The following is a 15815-nucleotide window of genomic DNA, read 5'->3' as shown; positions in this document are numbered from 1 at the left end:
CGTTGCATAAAAAATCGCTTAACAATTATGCACAATAACAACAAAATAATCTATAAACAATAAACAGAGCGCAAAAAGTAGCTTAGATATGAATTGAATATAAAATTCCGATTCTTTGTTTGGTTTAAGCAACTTGTTTCCAATTGGCGTTTCGTGTTAGCCACGCCCCATTTGGATTTGCCCATTTTCGGACATTGCTCATTGTTTGTTTGTTTTTGTTTTTTTGTTTTTTCAGAACGCTTCAAAGTGTTTTTCTTTCAATTTTTATTTCGTTTTCTGCGCAAGTATTTCAATTAATTGTTCATTTAATTGAAAACAATGTGCAAAAGACAACAGCAACAAACAAATAAAAAACAACAACGAGTGATAGTAATAAAAACAAGAATGCACAAAATGTATTCAAAATTCAACTGTATGTAAAATGGGAAGTGTAGTTAAGCAAATCGAGAATTGAAAGCAGACGAGTATTCAAAAAATTGTATAAACAATAACAACAATGTAGATACATATACATACATACATATAGTACATATGTATGACTAATTATTGCCCACTGGTGAAATTTGCTGAGGGTCTTAGAAGATTAATCAACGCCTCTAACCCCCAATGTGGGTCTCTGACTCAGCAGCAGCAGCAGCTGCAATTCCCAAGCAATATTTTATGTAGAACTTTATGTAGCTTTCAAATTAAAAATTAGCAACATATATAGATCAGATACACACTTTGCCTCAAAGCAGATTACTTTGGTCTTCTAAATTTAAGCTCACTAATCTTTGCTGATCGCAGACTTGGATCTTCTATATATCAGGCTTTTAATTTAAGCTTCACTTCAACAACTCTGTGCTCACTGATCTTGCTGCTGATTTATCCTTTCATTATGCTCTTTGTATTATTCACTAGACATGAACAGAGAGTTCAACATATGCAATTCGTTTTCGCTTTCGTTTTCACTTGTGCCAAACCGAATATTTTAACGATGATTTGCATATATATGTTGCATTAATTAATTTGTGCATAGCACAGGCAGCAACAAAAAATAAAAAAAAAAATTTTATGCATATAAGAAAAAAAAAAGAAGAAATATGGTATAATGCCCCCGATAAGCCAATGTCATTTAAATTTTGCTTTTGTCTGCCGACGCATTTAGAAAAACGTTTGATGGATTGGTTTGATTTTGAAGTTTGTGATGATTGAATATATCCTTGATCCTTTTTGGGGAAACTTACTGCTTGGCGCACTCTTTTTTTTTTTTAATGGACTGATGCCTTCCGGACCTTTGGCTGTTTTTATTGTAAGCACGTGAACGTTATTCAGCGAATTTAACGGTAATAAACAAAACGGAATCACTAAATGGAGAGCTCCACGCAGCTCCAAGTGCGATTGGACAATGCGTTCATATTAAAATTGCGGCAACATATTTATAATACGGCAGGGCCCCAAGAGCGTTGGGTCTCCCTCGAAAAAGTGCGACAGACACACACACACACACACACAGATGCAGACGCAGACGCAGACAGAGACACAAATACAAATACAAACGAACGATCAGTTTGCTTTGCTCGTTTAGCCGTCGTCGTCGTCTTCGTCTTCGTTTGCGTCTTCTTCGGCAGAAGTCCATGCGAGCAGCGTGTGTTTGTTGCTCGCTGACAGTTGCTGATTGCTTTGGGCTGCGCTCTCGCTTACACTTGATGCTGCGGCTGCTGTTGTCTCTTTGCTTTGTTGACATTATCAGCTCCCCGCTGCTTATCAAAAACTGAGGTCGGTCCATAGCTTATCAGCTAGCTCTCACACTGGCGGCTTTCACTCGCTCTCACTCTTTCTCTCTCTCTCTCTGTCTCTCTCTCAAGTGTCCACGCATGCCAAGGCCTAAGCTGTGGGCCATCTATTTAGCACGTCAGCAATATCCAGCCACAACAGAAATAGAAACAGCAACATATGTAGCCAAACTATATGTATTTTCAATATTTCAACATCTTTGACCACCACCCACTGTCGCTCTAGCGCTAGCTCTGTCTCTTCTATGCGACAATTATATATTTTGTCTATCATAAATTGCTCAAATTCAGTTTTGTTTTGCTGTAATTTTTTGGGCTCGCAAAAGCTTCTAGCTACGTTGTTGTTTGCATTGCTGCCTCAGCAGCAAGTTTGTTTTTTTTTGTTTGTTTATATTTGTGCAGTGTCAGCTGCCAACGCCAGTTCAAACATTTTCCGGTTAATTGCGCTGACAGCCACTGTCAAGCCAAACTCGTGACCCTCATGGCCACAACCAGACGCGTCCTTTGACTCCACCACTCACCACTACCCAAAATAGTTCCACTCGTATCTTCAGTTCAGTGCTCAACATTTTGTTGTTTGCATAGATCAAGTTATTTTGTTATGATTTCTTATACAAACGCGACTAATGTCTAGTATGTACATATATAAAGATTATATGAGTATTTAATTCCAGCGCCTGACGTCAGTCTCTTCCATATATAGTACATTCTCATCTATATATGTTTGTATCTCTGTATTATTTTATGACGATGCGGCTTATTATATTTATAAAAATTTTGCTCTTGTTGTTCTTTTCTTATTTTTTTTGTTGATGTTGTTTTGTGGCTTGTGCCACTGATGAATTATGACATCTACGGCTCTTATATCAGCAACGCCAGACAAACTGTTTGCTCTCCGATATGCGTCAAAACTTTGGTTCTAACGTAAGCAAAAGTCGAGCTGCACTTTTAGCCAAACGTTCCTTAAGCCAACTTAAGCAAGCTCAGTTCCAAAATAGCTCAAACTATATTTTCCTGTTCTGTTGTTTTATCTAGCGCCCTTTCTAGTTCATAAATTCTTAAGCTTATATCTGCTTTTTTTTATAATATTGCAATTAAGATTAGTTATCATTTAAATTGGCATACATTGTTGCACTAAAAATTAGCAAAAATAATTCTGCATTAGTTTAGTTTATGAATAAATAATATATGAGCACAATAAAAAACATTTCATTTTAAATACACGGCTTAATTTTTCGTTTGTGCATTGCTAAATAATTTAAATAAAACTATAGTTATAAATTAAAATAGCCGCTTTCGTATTGATTATTTGCAATACTTTCGTAGCTATCAAATAATTTAAATAAAATATTTAAAATAAATAGTAAAAATTGTTAAATGAAAAATATAAAAATAAATAAATATGCATGCAATGTTTGTAAATGTTTTTTTTTTTTATAATTTAAATTTAATTCGAATCAAAAAATAGATCTAATGCTTCAAATTAATTTCATACGTGCTTCATAATTTATTAGTACTAAAAATAGTATAAATTAAATTTGCTAGTGTATTTTGTAGCGTTTCTTTTGTTCGATTTTGGCTTTTGGCCATGGTAAGCCGCTGGGACAGTAAAACGCGCTTAAATTACAAACTACGCAAATACAGCTCATTACTAAGCTGATTGTCACACCTTAAGAGGTGGTAAACAACAATAAGATTGGCTCCAACTGTGCTCATTATGAGGGGGTGTGGAGGGAGGGGACTGCCGCTCATTAAACGCTTTATAATCGAGAGGGTATCATAAACATAAAAATTATGATGCTTAAGCTCATGCAGATGACGCTCAAACTCATGTCACGTGAAATATTTTTTGTGTTTGTTTTTTTTTTGTGCAGCATCATCAACAACAACAACAGTAATAAAAAAAACAACAATTTTTTGCACATTGTTGAAAACTTGAACTGGAAGTGAGGCCTGACCCAATGCGCTGCTTTTCAATGGATTTCAATCAAATGATTGAGAGTGAGCGAGCGAATAAAAACAAATTCGCTGAGCTGAACAATAACAAGAAATTGAGAATGTATCCGCAGCAGCCGCAGTGTCAATTTGTGGGTGTGTGTGAGTGAGTGAGTGTGTGTTTATTTTTGGGGCCAACAACAGTCAGAGACGACGCTTTAAATGCTGACTAATACACATTGCGGCGGCTTAAACAAAAATCAATTCAACGTCACAGAGACGCGAGTCGCGTTTTGTTTTGTTTTTTCAGTTCACAGAATGCGGCGCCAACTGGTTGAAACCGACGTCAATCAAACCATGAACCCTACAGCAACAGCAACAGCAACAGCAACAACGTCACCAGCTGGAACGGCAGCTGGGCTGTCGTTATGCATCAATTGATCGCCATATGCACATATAGGGCTCGGATGCGGAGGGATCTGATCTGGGCGCTCAACATTACAACACCGCAAATCACGCAGATGCCTTCACTTGTCGCATATTTATTTTTATTTTTTTTGCAGAAACTCATCAAATCGAGACTGTAACAGGTTTGAAGCGACCAACAGCAGCAGCAACAAGAATGAATTGTGCATAAAGGCAGCTTGCCAGACTAACAAATACACTTTAATAAATAAGTCATTGCTCAAGCTCAAGCTCAAGCCCAAACTAAAAATACACTTTGCTACACAAGCTAACTAACTAACTAGTTTTAAGCTATAGTTTGTATTCATTAAGTTAATTAAAATTCTATAATAGGGAATAAGCTGTTCCCATGGTATTAAAAAAAATATTTTCAAAAAATCAAAAAAGATTAAATAGTTTTCATTTTTAGCAACTGTATTAGCTAGACTACAAACTAATGTGGTAAGCAATAAATTTAATAAATTGTTTAACTTTTTCGCATGTATTTTTTTAGTATTTTTAATTGAATATTTTATTCAAAACTAGCGTCATGTCTTTAAACTTTTTTTAGTCACAAAGTTTTATGCGTTTAGTATGAAAATAATTGATTAATTCCCTTATAATTTTTTATATATAAAAATTGTCTACAATTATAACATTTTGCTTGCATAATAAGTGACAAAAATATAATGCGGCTATAAACATATTAATAACAACAATTGCCATATGTGGCGTATGCTTGCTTTTTGGCTTAACAAATTATTCAACTTTGTTGACAAAAGTTTCCAAGCAAGACGTACGCTGATTTACAACTATTTGCAGCGCGTTTTGTTTATCTGCAGGGCAGTGCTAATGCCGTTTCTCCACATATTGTTGTTGTTGTTGTTGCTATATTTTTTTTGCTATATTATTATCTAGCGACGCTCTCGTGTAGTAATAAGCAGTAGTGAGCTAATAAAGTTAGCTGCGCATTCCTAATGACAGCCGAGCTACTGGTTAGACAAGATCAAACACGAGTTGCAGGCGCCTGCAAGGGCCTGTCATATAAAAAAAAACAATAATTTGCATATAAAAAATGAAATAACAAACTGTTACCCTTGAATGCAGCTGACTGCTTATGATAAGTATGCACAAAAAAAAAAAAAAAGCAAAACGTATCAAGAGTTGAAGGCGAAGCGTGCAATATTGAGTGCGTTAAAATATAGTATATTGTGTATACGCAGCGTTGAGCAATCAATAAATATGTACGCAGCAAGTTATGAGAGCGCGCAAATGTTCAAGTACACTTTTATATAGGTCTTCAAAACAGAGAATATCAAACAGCAGCGAAAGCCAGAGAGCGAGACAAGTTAATGCTAAAAATTGTTTTTCAATAAAAGAATTTGAAAAATATTTGCAACGGTTGCAATTTTCGACATATGTAAATAACATTGAAGCTGCAATGAATTTATTTTTAATTGCAACAATAGAAATTTTAAATAATTAATAGCCTGTTTTGATGAATGCTAAGAATTTGTTGTCGAAAGTCAACGCTTGTGTATTCTATAATATTTTTTCAATATATTAAATTTTTACTATACAAATAAAGTTAGAGCTGCAGTCAAGCGCAATATTATTAAATAAAAAAAGTTTTTAAAATCATTTTCTCTTAAAAGAAAATTGTTTGCTAATTATAACGCATAACAAATTGATTTTAATAATTTTTTTTTAAAAAATAATTTTAATTATTAACCTACAACAAATACTTATTTGGGAGAACACGACGTCCAAATTTAGGCCCATGCCCATCTCTGCTATGAATGGTAAACAATTTATTCAATTATTTACGAAATTGTTAAAAACTGTGTAAAACTTAAGAAAATAAATAAATTTTTAAGACCATTTCTTCCATTTCTTTTGTTCTGTTGAATTTACAAATGTCGTAATGCAAGTGTATTTGTTTACTATAGATTTATAATATAAATTGAATTTAAACAATACATAAAGCAAATCAATTGCTTTGCTTTGCTTTGCTTTTTTTGTGAATTTTATTGTTTAATGATGTGCCAGGCAAATGATGTTACGCTTATGTTTTATGGCGAGCGCACAGTGGAGAGCGCGCACAGTGGGAAATTGTAATTATGCAGCTAATTGTATAATTAACACAGCGCGCCGCTCTTGTTAATGAAAGTGCCTATGGAATTATGTATGGCATGTATTGGAATGAAGGGCGTAAATGCAAGTCTAATATGTTTTACATGAGCATGCTCAGTTGGCAAAGTATTGAACACTTGGGTATAGCAGCACTGAAGCGGTTTGCAGCGCATTGCGTATACGCCCAGTGTGCGTTTTTAATTCGAGGCCAAAGAAAGAGAGAGAGAGAGAGAGATTGAACTTGTGTGCAGTGCTTTTAATCATAGTTTGCAGTAATTACAATTGTTATTATAATAATTATGACGTGCGGCTGTCATAACTAAAGTTATCTAATGGCAAATATTTTTGTTGTCGCTTGCAAATGCGCACTTAGATCAAAATCTCACTTCAAGTGTTAGCACAGCGAGGGGCATGGGCGTGGTCATTGGCATTATTTTCATGCAATTTTATGTAAAGCTGAGCAATCGTTCTAATTGCTTGCATATTAATGCGTGTTTCATCATAAACAAGTTAGACTTAAGTCTAAGCGTACCCAACTAGCGCATACGCTTCAGCTATCACGCGCTTTGCATTTAATTGTTTATACGCTTAAATATTTCTCTTTAAACTTGCATTTATCTTTAATTAATTTTTTTTTTCTATATTTTTCTTTTGTCGTTTGTGTGCATTGTATTCTTTTATTTACACATCAATCAATGAGCGGAAAATTGCGCCAAGTATAGCGCAGGGCGGTGAAGGGGGTAAAAACAATTCCCAACACGTGTCTTCCGCACATATTCATAATAAAACAATAAAGAAAAACAATATTAATGCGAACAAGTTAATGCATTACTTAGTAAGCCGCTATTGCATTTTAAGCACTTCATTTAGCTGCTAAGACGACGACGACGACGACGACGGCGGCGGCGGCTTTTAACGCCTGGGAATTTCAGCTAATAGCACCAAATATCTAACTACTATATAGCATATAGATATATACTTTGTAAGCCGAGCATATAATTTGGCGAGCTTATTAAGCAGCGCGATCCCTTAGTTTATTTCTTTATTGAGACGGATGTTGGCTGGGCATATTGTTTAAATTATTATTAAGTGAACAGTTTGTAATAAATAGATTGTTGCCGAGTTGATTTCTATTACTCACTAGAGAAATCACACTGCCCAACAAAAGTGTGCAAAAATTTGTTATAAAGTGCAACTAAATATTTTGTATGCGCTAGAGTTTATCAGAAAAAAACTTACTGTGCGTATATCGCATAATCATATAATATATAGTAGCTATATAGTAAGTAAGTAAGCAATTCAATTGTTTTGGGAATGCACAGATAGAAATTCAAAACTAAGCAGCTGTTGTTCATTATTTCCAAAAGCGTCGCGTTTTAAAATTGTCTTTTAAATTAAATTTTATGCTCATAGCGCAAATTTTAATGTACGCAACGTTTTAAATAAATATTAAAGTGTACTAAAATATTAAAAAAAAATAATGCCAACTTGTTTTGAAAGTAGAATTTAGTTAAAATATTATAGCTGTGCTGAGTAAAAATCAAATTTAGTGCTTAAGCTAAATATTTGTATTAGCAGTGTTGGTAAACGCAGCGTAGCTTACCTGTGATGCCAACGTAATGTGTGTAGCTTAATGCAGTTGCTCTTCTTGTTATTGTTGTTTTGTCAAAGCTTGCTTGTTGTTGTTGTTGTTGTTGTAATGTGTTGTTATTGTAATGTCGCCTCAATGTTGCTTCCATTCAAAATGTTGTATGTAGTGTCGTTAGTGGCAAATGTTGCAAGCAGCTGCTGTAGCGCGCTTTTGTGTGTTTGTGTTGCAACAACAACAAAGTTAGTTAGCAATATATATAATAAATATATATATATTTGAATTGCAATAAGAACTCAATTGCAATTGCAGTTGCATACGATATTGGCACTTGTCGATTGTTTACTTACTTGATTGAGCCAATTGAAATTTGTAAACACAAATTAACAGAATTTGCTTTGATTTTCTTTTCTTTTCTTGCTTTTCTGCTTTTCTTGTTGCACGAACGCACGCGTTTCACGCACTGTTTTCAGCTTTGTTGGCTAGGCGCTCTCGATTTGCTCTAAAAATGATCTCTGCTGTTTTTTTCCTCCTCGCGTTTAATGCCCTAGTGAGGTATTTTTATATAGCCCAAGCTACAAGAAAAGCCAAATTTTCTATTTAGTATATATACAACAATTTAGTTACTACTCATATATACATTAATTTATATATATATATTTTTTTATGTATGTGTGTGTGTTTGCCTGTTGTTCTATTGTAAACAAGCTTGCAGCACGTGAATAAAATGCTTCTGCACTCAGCGCCAAAAAGTTTGTGCCGCAAACAAATGCAGGCAGCTAAGCAATTTTAAATAAAAAGACAAACAAAAGAAATTTATAAAAAGCAAAAAAATAAAAAACATGAAAACTCATGAATTTCCTGCAGACGAATTGTTTTACTCGCTGACGTAGGCAGTGGGCAGTATTTTTCCATTCGAAAAAAAATATTTTTTCAATATATACACATATATAAATTATATATAATGGCTGCTCTATATATAAGCGCCTAGACCTCAACATAAGTGGCGCACAATTTTTGGCTAAAATAACTTAAACATTGAAAATTGTTGTTGTTGTTTTTCTCGCAACACAAAAATTTTTCATTTTATATTTAAACTGTTTGAGTTTTTTTTTGCGTGTTGTGCGTTGATTTACAAATAGATCTATTTAGCTCTTAACTTGTAATGCTCTATGCTGTGTCCTGGCTAAGGTTTGTGTCTTTGTTTAATTTGCCATTTGTTGAATGCAATTAAATGTTTGCTTGCTTTAAACTATATTTTAAGAGCGCCAATTCCTGTTCGAACCAGTTAAAACCAAAGACATTTTTCAGTTTTTTTTTGGTTATGCGGCAGCTGCCTAACTGCGTCAACGCGCCGTAATGTCAGCTAAAAATAGCAACTCATATCGAACCATTAAATCTGTTAAAAAAATAGCAACAGCAAACATATATGCATTAAATATATATAGCGTATATACTAGATGTCGCGACAATGTACCTTAAAACGTTGGACAATGTCCCAGTCCCAGTCCCAGTCCCAGTCCCAATCGCAACATTAATATACTTTGCCTTATGCATGCGTAGATTGGGTCTATTGAATATTAGAATAGGTTTGTGCCTCTCTCTACAAGATATTCAAGTTTAGTTGCTAAAAAATATACAACATTTATACTTGCTATCAACATTTAAAATTCTCATTTAAATTCTTTAATTAAGTTTTAGGTTCTATTTGAATTGAATTTTTCCCATTAACATTTTTAATTTAATTTAAATTATTTTAAGTTTGTTTCATATTAATTTATCAACATTAAAATTTTTTGTTCTATTTAATGCTCATACAAATTTTAATTTATAATTACTATACGTTTTATTTTAATTAAAGTTTTAAATCTATTTGTAATTATTTCTTTTAAAGCGCGTGTCTTGGCTAACTTGTGTAGCTTAGCAAAGTTTCAACCCATACATGTGCTAAATTCAAATGCTGTCTAAAAAAAAAGTTTCAAACATTTCTAACTCTATTTTAGCGTAATAAAAATAAAAAATATATATAAATAAATAAAAAATAGTAACTGGCTACGCTTTAGAGCAGCAACTAGCCGGACATGTGGAATTGTCTCATGCTAAGAATTGAAAAATATATATATAATATAATTTTCTATTTCGCAGACTAATGAAAATTTGCGCAAAATGTGACGTGGTGCAAAATGTTGTATTTTTATTTTATTTTTGTATTCACGTTTTCACGCGGAAATTGACGACTGATTATCAAGTGTACAACAAACTGCTGTTTAGCCGACTTTATACGTCTGTCCGACTGTCTGTCTATATATTTGAAGAGATTTATGCAGCAGCTAGAGGTCAGTTGAGCACACACACACACACAAAGCACACACACACACACTGTGCACTCTCTCACGCAGCTCTGTCTGCGTCTGGGGGTCGCTGCTTATTGCCAGGGACGCAATGCCAACGACGTCAGCGTGAACAACTATATTGCGTATACGTACGTATGACAGTACAGTAGCTGTAGTAGTAGTTTGTATGCGCACGAACAATTGTTGGAAAGGCGCTGGCACTGGAAATGGCCAGCACTAACCAGAGTGCCAGAGTGACAAGCCCAAAAACGAAATTTAAGCATTGGATAGGTATAAACAAAAGCCTCTTGCGTTTTGGTTAATTCAATGCTGTCATTGATGACGCCTTGGCCAGACATTTGGGCAATGTCGATCAGATCTGCTTACTCATGCGCATATATGTAGCTGCTATATAGTAATGTCTACATTATTTATGCAGATCAGCCGACTGACAACGTTCTTAGGCGCGTATGGCAAACCGGTTCAAAGACTTAACAAATTGTTATAAACAATAAACAAATAAACTGCGTCACATGTCACGCTCTGCAGCCTTAGCAGCATTTCAAGAGCCTGTCTCCACCAGCAGCAACAGCAACAACAACAACAACAATAATAATAATAATATTAATTCCTAATAATAACAACAATTGTGGGGCACGTTTTCCCCACATTTCAAATGCAAAGTTTTGAAAACAAATCAATTTGAATATATTTAGTGCAAACGTGTTGCAGCAGATATTATTAAAAAAGATAATATTAATACCCTGCAAATTGCAAATTGCAACTAGCGTACATCAAACTCAACCAACGCATAATTTCCGGTAAACCTTTCACCCAAGTTCAAAAACCCTTTTTTTGAAAAGCTTTAATGTTAGTGTATCAAGCCATAAGCAACAATTATTTAAGGGTCACAAAACTTGTAATTTTATAACGCGTGTATGTTCATTTTTCAGATCGTTCATCAACCATAAAGGTCATTTAATTCTCTTGTTCATGCAGTTGCTCATTCTGTTAAGCAGTTTATTCAATTATAAAAATTCAATGGTCATTTTATAAGCTTCTGCAATGTTAAGTTTTGTTCAGTAGTTCTTTGGTCATTTTATTCAATAGCTTATTTCATTTAGTTGTAGTTCATATCATGCATTGGCTCATCAGTTGGTAATTTCATTAAATGATAAATCAAAGACAATTCCTATTCAGCATATTCAAAGCGTATACGTAAGTCAGGCATACGCTGAGTTTAGTATTTCTATTTGCTGTTATTTTCCTAGACATTATGCCAAATTTATTTGTACAGTTGAGCCCTAAGAGATTTAGCCTTGAGTTAAGGCTAAATTAAAATTGTCACTGAGGTCGTCAAGGGCCATTGAACTGCATTAAATCAAAATGTTCAAGCATAAGAATATGTAATGAAATGCCTCTTTGGATAAAAAAAAATAAAATGTTAAAATTAATTTTTGTTTACAAACTTTTGATGCTCACATAAAATATTTTCAGCAGCGCTTTACATCAATTTTTGATATTTTTTATATTTTGAATTGTTGTGTGTTTTTATTTTAATTAGTTTTTATGCGATGCGTGATTTTCAAGAATATATCTTGTGTTCTTGTGGGAATATTGTGCTCGTTTAAAATGTTAAACAATTCAATTGTTTCCTTTTGTGATTTATTAATTTTATATGTACATGGACTTTGTTTACTTGTACAGCAATTTGATTTGCTAATATGCTGATGTATTAGTTAATTTGCCTGATATGTTTACACAACTTGATTTTTGCATCTGTTTTCAATAAATCAATGGCAATTATTTCTATTGATTTGAGTTCTCCTTTTCACGCTCTAAAAAACGTTTAAAGCGTTAAATAAACGTATTTTTCTATTTCAAATTGCGCGCGTAATACATACATATATATATATATATACATATATATATATATATATATATATATAATATATATATATATATACATATATATATATATAAAAATATACATATATGTACGTATACTTAATAACAATAAAAAAATAAAGTGAGTGCAAGTGAGTCGTACGGGTTAGAGCGAGAGCGATAGCGTTATCGTTTACGAGCGAGCGAGTGAGAGAGAGAGAGAGAGAGCAAGAGAGCGCGTGTCGTTTCGTTTCTTGAATATATCGTTATGATCACGGATAAGCGCGGATAAAATACGGATAATCGCAAAAAATTCGTGTGTTAATGTCGCGGCTTGAACTTTAAAACTGGTCGCTAAAAATTGAAAACGTACGTACTAAAAATTTTCGTTCAGAGATATATACATATATATATATTTTTCGCATTGTTTAGTGCGCTGTGCGATCTCTCGAATGCTTTGCTTTGCTTTGATTTGCCTTTTAGTAGTTGTTGTTATTGTTACTGTTACTGTTGTTGTTGTATTATGTTTACTCGTATTATAATTTGTTGCTTTTGTTATTGTTGCCACTACACACACGGCTAGGTGCAGCAGCGCTGCTGCGACAATGTCGCTGCCTTTACCGTTTCCTCCTACGCACAGTGGGCCGAGTCGAGCAAAAGCGCCAAACAGTCGCATACAAACTTCGAACTTAAGAGTTACGTTCTTTAAATCGCAGGATATTTAACGATAGCTGTGCTTAAACTTATCGCTGCTCTATATATATTTCCATGCTATTCTCTTCTATTCATTTAAACGTATACTTAATTTATTTGTCTAAAAATTGACTCAACATGCGTCACTGTGCGTCGATCCGCCAGATTGATGATTATAATACAATGGACGATAATGCGAGCGATCATGTAAATTAGATTTGTCTCAGTTGTCGACGGCGGCAGCGATGTTGATGTTGCCTGGCGGCTGCCCATTGCTCTGGAGATTGCTAGACAAACACTGCTGCTGGTGGGGGCGGGATGGATGCGTTTAACGGTATATGGGGACTGATGACGATCACGATGTGCACGTTGCCGGGCTGAGAGCCGGGCTCAAGAATCAGCAACTTTTCCCGGCGGCGGCGGCAGCAGCAGCAGCAGCAGCTGAAGTGGCAGCGACTGCGACCGCAGCAGTGGCAGTGGCAGTGGCAGCGACAAGAGGCAACAAAAACAATAACAACAGAGCATCTCTTAAATTTTATATGCTACACAACATTTATTGCATTATTTTGTTCAAGTGCTCTTCGTTGTTGCCGCTGCTGCTGCTGCTGCTGATCATGATGTTGATGATGATAGTTGTTGCGTCTAGAAAATTAGTGAAATTTACTTAAGCATCAACTAAATCAAGCGCATTGTGGGCGTGTCGCTCAGGCGCAAAATATTTATAAGCACGTTCAAGTTTATGTATTCAAAAAAAAAAAATACACAAAATAATAGTAATAATAAAAAAGGAAAATCAACGTTATGGCTCAACAGCAAATTGAATTAATTCAATTAATTTGCATTGTAAGTACGTATCAAAATGGCAGAATTGTAATAAAGAAAATGTGGGGAAGCGAAACTAAACGACGAGTGAGCTTAAATGAATAACGTTTTTATGGTTGTGCCAAGTACCACTCATAAGCAATTTATGCAAGTGAATGCGCACTAAAGCATATTTACCAGCCGACTGATCCATAGTCATATCTTTTGCCTTTATAGTTTATAGCTTTCCGCTCTTGCGGAAGGAAATAAACTACAACATACTTGCTTGCGACGACTGGAGCACAAAATTCAAATATCTTGCCGCTTGGCGCATTGCAAGCGCGCACTCTGACAAACATTGATTGCTATGCCACCCAGTGGCAACAATATGTGGCGGCTGCTCGATATAGCAGCGCAACTTTGCGCAGCGTTCTTAAGCAAGTAGCAAGCTTTTAAATGTTATTAAAACAATTATTATTGGGATTATTACCATGCCGTAGATGACCGTGAAAACATCAATTTATGCAATTATTTAGTGTGTCCAGCTTATGCCAAGCCTGCGTTTTAAGTTGCAACACGTGATTTTGTAAATTGGTAAATATTTCAAATCATGAGAATTGTGCCTCGTGTGTTTTGTACATTGCCCTAAAATATGGAAGATTTTTTAGTATCTTTTGTATTACTTTAAAACAATAATTGAAATTTTTAATACTTTACCTTTGGCTGCAATATCTTTGGTAATTTTTTCTAATAGCCGATAGTCCGATAAGCGATCGACAGCTTTGGGTTGCGTTTGTTGTGTTTTGCTTGATTAATAGGTGGCGCAACATAAGCTTTTTTAAATTCTGTAACACTGCGCATCGTAGAAATAGAAAAATATAACTACATTTCAAAATTAATTTAATATACAACATGCTTAGCAAATAAGCTATAAACATAAGTGCATGCAATTATTTAGTGTTGTTAGCTTTTGCCACGCATGCTTTTTGGGTTGCTATACATTGTTTGTAAATTGGTAAATACTTCTGTTAAGTGCGCGTAAGGTTTTGATATTTGCAAACATGAATAAAACAAGAAATAAACATTTTCGCAATTATAAGTTTGGTTTTCCCCTTATGATTGAAGCAGCGATGGTCGCCCACCAAACATAATTGAGCGTTAATAGGAAGTGCGCTGGATCACATCAGCTGTGGTTTGTTTACGTTTAAGTTCTGATCTGGTTACTAATAGTTGGCGCTATTTGATCGTTTTTTAATTCTGGCCATACTGCACGTACGGATTTGGTATTTTTCGACACTTGGCCACATTGTCAACCAACCATCGATGACAACAAGAGTCAGATAAGCGAACAACAACTCTACCACCAAAGCAACCCTGCCACGAAACTGAGCATGGCTGTCAACTCTCTATCAAAGGTTCTTTTCCGGTTTCGTACACGACGAAGGAGGTACGCTGAATTTTTAAAGCCGCAAATAAATATTAAAACATCGGCAATTTACCAATGTTTATATGAATAAAACGCGATAAATATGCAAGAATATAAAGTGTAGTTGATGCTAAACAATGAATTGCAAGCAAAATGCTGCAAGAAATGGACAAAAACTTGCAAACAAAACAGTGTTTTATTTTTTTTACTGTGTGTTTACTGTAAAGTGAAAACTAATAATTATTATTATATCTTATAGATATTAAACAATGGGTCGTTACTCACGTGAGCCAGATAACGCCACCAAGTCGTGCAAGTCGCGCGGTCCCAATCTACGTGTGCATTTCAAAGTAAGTTTTGCTATGACAACAAATTAAAAATGATTGTTGTTATTGTTAGGGTGCACGCCTGACTTTGTGTGTTAGTCGTATGTGCCTGTGTGTGCTGTATGCAACATTAATCAGTGGGACAGCTGCTAAAAGACAGCATTTCACTTTTGCATTGTTGCAAGATCAAAAAAGATTCTTTTGAACAAGTTCATCAGCTGAACGCGGTAGAAATTCCACACTGCGTTCTTCTAAAATCTTGTTTACAGTTAATACTATTTGTCACCTAAAGCGCCGGGGCACATGTTTTTTATACAAGCTAGCACGACTTCAATGTCGGCTTAACAACATGTGCTGCATAGCAAAGTTTAAGTCATGTTAAAACAGCGGCGAAGTAAGCCTTCAATGCGTTTCGTCTCTACCTGTAGCATGATACAAAATCACACACACAGACACATCGATAAAGTAAAGTCT

At 34.8% G+C, this 15815-nt stretch overlaps 1 long non-coding RNA gene and 1 other non-coding gene across 2 annotated transcripts; one reads left to right on the top strand and one right to left on the bottom strand.

Moving 5' to 3' along the window:
- Window positions 1–7896: 7896 nt before the first annotated feature.
- Window positions 7897–11730, bottom strand: LOC117134927. The gene is made up of 3 exons (XR_004458916.1): window positions 11691–11730; window positions 8226–8450; window positions 7897–8085 (listed from the first exon to the last, which is right to left on the bottom strand). It is a non-coding gene; the product is annotated as an uncharacterized LOC117134927 (long non-coding RNA).
- Window positions 11731–14967: 3237 nt separating this feature from the next.
- LOC108605686 lies at window positions 14968–15353 on the top strand. The gene is made up of 2 exons (XR_004458926.1): window positions 14968–15036; window positions 15275–15353. It is a non-coding gene; the product is annotated as an uncharacterized LOC108605686 (transcript).
- The last annotated feature ends 462 nt before the right edge of the window (window positions 15354–15815 follow it).

This window comes from Drosophila busckii, chromosome X (genome assembly GCF_011750605.1).
Source record: "Drosophila busckii strain San Diego stock center, stock number 13000-0081.31 chromosome X, ASM1175060v1, whole genome shotgun sequence".
In the NCBI taxonomy this organism is placed as follows: domain Eukaryota; kingdom Metazoa; phylum Arthropoda; class Insecta; order Diptera; family Drosophilidae; genus Drosophila; species Drosophila busckii.
The sequence above is the reverse complement of the archived record's forward strand: the minus strand, read 5'-3'. Positions and strand labels throughout refer to the sequence as shown.